The sequence below is a fragment of the Aegilops tauschii genome, chromosome 7 (genome assembly GCF_002575655.3).
Source record: "Aegilops tauschii subsp. strangulata cultivar AL8/78 chromosome 7, Aet v6.0, whole genome shotgun sequence".
In the NCBI taxonomy this organism is placed as follows: Eukaryota; Viridiplantae; Streptophyta; class Magnoliopsida; order Poales; family Poaceae; genus Aegilops; species Aegilops tauschii.
Window position 1 is genome coordinate 21,243,868 of NC_053041.3, and position 3,541 is coordinate 21,247,408.

At 50.8% G+C, this 3,541-nt stretch overlaps 1 pseudogene; it reads left to right on the forward strand.

Moving 5' to 3' along the window:
• The first annotated feature begins 2,123 nt into the window (after positions 1 to 2,123).
• Positions 2,124 to 3,154, forward strand: LOC109750941 (putative disease resistance protein RGA4; annotated as a pseudogene).
• The last annotated feature ends 387 nt before the right edge of the window (positions 3,155 to 3,541 follow it).

Genomic DNA, 3,541 nt, shown 5'->3' on the forward strand with positions numbered 1-3,541 from the left:
TCTTTCCCGACGTCGACCAACTTCTTCACAACATGACACTCGGTGATTGTGCTGTTGTGATTGCAAACGCTTCTTCTTCTTCAGTTGTGTTGTATGTTTTCTTATCCTCTTCATTAGGGTTTGCGTTTGGTCTACTAGCAGTAGAAATTGATATGGATATGATGCTTATCCTTTTTATTATCTATTGCATGCCTAGATTCAATAATCTGTCTCCTATTTCGATTGCCATGTCTATCATATTTTATCTACATTTTTTTGATTTAAACTTAATGGAAAATTGCTCAATCATTCAATAGTTTCCCCTACTGCTACCCATCGATGTCGCCGGTTTGCCTCGTCTTGTGTGGCTTTAGGGACATGGAACTGCGGTAGATCCTGGCCCTTGTCGGCGGGAGGGCATCATTTTTAGGTGTTTCTTTAGTTTCATTAGGTTTTGTGTTCTGCTTAGGAAGGCGAGGCGGTGGTGGATACCTGAAGATAGAATAAGATTCTTTCAACCTAACCTCCACCCAGACAGTGTTTATAGCGTTGTCGAAGGGCGTGTGGAGATGTGTCTCCGGTGGATCTCTTGTGATTCTGTCCGCGTTTTGTCTTTGTTGGATCTGCTTGGATCTGGTCTTCGTTTGTTTGCGTTCGTGTGTTACAGGTTTGATCCTTTCAGTCTACGCTTCTCTTTGTGGTTGCTATTCTCATGCGCTGATCTTTGGGGGCTTAGAGCCCGTTCGGATCTTCTCCAGCTTCACGGAACAGCTAGCTTCCCGGGAAGCCAGTCGTCGCTAGTTTCCGAGGGGAGAAAGATGCGTTCGGCAACACCAAGCAACTCCTCTCGATCAGAATGGGCTGACAACCCAGAAAGTGAGCCCAAGGCCCAGTTCGGTGGCTCATCACAAGAGGAAAACTGTACGAGGAGAATAAAACATTTCACGGATGCCACTTTGGAAGGGCATTCCAACGCAATTTAAAGCAACTTCCCCTTCTCGTTTACGCGAAGCTGCCCTTTGGCTGCTCCAAAAATTTGCACTACGGGTCGCTCGTTCTCCAGAAGCGGGATTCTCGGAGCTGTCCCGTTTGGGTGGCTTCGCTGGCTTCTTCGGAAGTTGGATTGTGGAGAAGATTCGAACGGGGCCTTAGCATGATGACTTCCCGGCTGTCTAGTACAATAAGGTTTGCCCGGCTCCGACGAGGGAGGTGCGATGACGGCAGCGCCTCGTCGGCTGGCTCCAGTATTTGTAGTCGTCGCTACGCAGTCTGCAGACCTAGATGTATTTTTTTCTTATGTGTTCTTTGTATTACCTTCACAATTGATGAATAATAGATTGATTATTTTTTAGAAAAAAACATCTTGAAGTTGCAACCCAATTTCTTTTTAGGAATTTATTGTTCACACGAATCAAAGCTATATCCTTTCATTCCTTGAAGAAACTTCAAAATCCATAAAAAGAAAAGAAAACCATGAGTTCCCCCATGTGACGGGGACCGCTACGCCGCCGGCGGTGGCGAGGGTGACTTCGCAGCTCGTCGGGCCCCTCGATGTGTCTCCAGCTTTCTCTGGGGGCAGCCGGCTCCCTTCCGCGCCGGCAGCCTGCTCCAACACCGACCGCATCCGTATCAACGGATACTCCCCGTGTCCGGCGGCTCGGTGGCGCAACAGCGGGTGAGTGACCGACGGCCCCTACCAGCCATTGCTAGGTAGGGGTTTGATTCTTTGCCTTTTGTTCTGAAATCACTGACGCGGAAAGGGATCAACCATTGTCAGGTCTCAGGTCAGACCCCTTTCTTGCCACCCTGAACCAAAAAAATGGGCGAAGGAGAAAGGAATAACAGGGGCCATGGCCGTGGGTGGCTTTGCCGGCGACTCAAGCAAGGCACCCTCTTTCCTATACGGCTTCTTCCGGTGCCCCCGCCGGCGAGCCCATAGCTAAGCATCAGCCTGGCTTGTTTAGCCGGCGAAGCATCCAGATCCATCACCCACCAGCAAGGCAGAGCACCACATTTCAGCCTAATTGCTACCGTCCTCTTCAACATCTCCTAGCGAGTCTGGAAGCCAAACACACACACACTCTCTGTTGGATCACCCATTAATTTCTTCGCTGGTCTGAGGACAAACCAAGGAGAAACCAACCATGGCCATGGTGCTGGACGCCTTTGCGTCCTACATCGCCGACACGATCAAGCAGATGGCGGCGGACGACGTGGGGATGCTGCTCGGCGTCACCGGCGAGATCGACAGCCTGCAGGACAAGCTGGAGAGCCCGAGGGACTACCTCGCCGACAGGAAGCGCATCACCGACCGGAGGGTGCAGGGGTGGGTCACTAAGCTCAAGGGTGTCATGTACGAGGCGACCAACATCCTCGACCTCTGCGAGCTCAAGGCCATGGGTCGGCGGGACGCAGCACCCACATCCTGCTGCAACCCGCTGCTCTTCTGCTTGCGGCACCCCAGGTTCGCCCATGACATTGGCAGCCGCATCAGGAAGCTCAACAAGAGGCTAGACGACATCTGCAAATTGGGTGCTGCCTTCAGCTTCATCAAGCTGGAGACCTACCAGGACTACAGGACCGGCCGACCTTCTGCGGCTGACCGGAAGACGGATCCGGTGTTGGAACGCTCGGCATCGTCGGTGAGAAGATTGAAGAGGATACAAGAGCACTGGTTGAGGAGTTGACAAAGGATAGCGATGGTATCATGGTGGCCGCCATCGTCGGTGTCGGTGGGATCGGGAAGACCACCCTTGCCAAGAAGGTCTTTAACGACGAGGAAGTGCAACCCAAATTTGAAAAGAAGATGTGGCTGAGCGTCACACAGGACTTCAGCGAGGTTGAGCTACTAAGGTCGGCCAGCACTGCTGCCAATGGAGAACTCCCTGCGACTCCAGACATATCTATGCTTGTCCCTGCCCTTCTCAACGCGGTCAGAAATAAGAAGTTTCTTCTGGTTTTGGATGATATGTGGAGTGATAGAGCATGGACCTCATTACTCAATCGTCCCTTCAGCTACGGTGCCTCTGGTAGCCGGAGTGTTATCACCACGAGAAATGATACAGTTGCCCGAGGCACAAGAGCCAGAGAGCCCTACCACCGCATCGACAAATTACGGCCCCGGCAACGGCGCCAGAAAAGAGCTTAGTTGACGGGGTATTAGTGCCGCTTACCTCGCCTCCCCGGCAACGGCGCCAGAAAAGAGCTTGATGTCTACTAAACAACCTTTTTCTTGTAGACGTTGTTGGGCCTCCAAGTGCAGAGGTTTGTACGAAAGTAGCAAATTTCCCTCAAGTGGATGACCTAAGGTTTATCAATCCGTGGGAGGCGTATGATGAAGATGGTCTCTCTCAAGCAACCCTGCAACCAAATAACAAAGAGTCTCTTGTGTCCCCAACACACCCAATACAATGATAAATTGTATAGGTGCACTAGTTCGGCGAAGAGATGGTGATACAAGTGCAATATGGATGGTAGATATGGGTATTTGTAATCTGAAAATATAAAAACAGCAAGGTAACTAATGATAAAAGTGACGTAAACTGTATTGCAATGCTAGGAA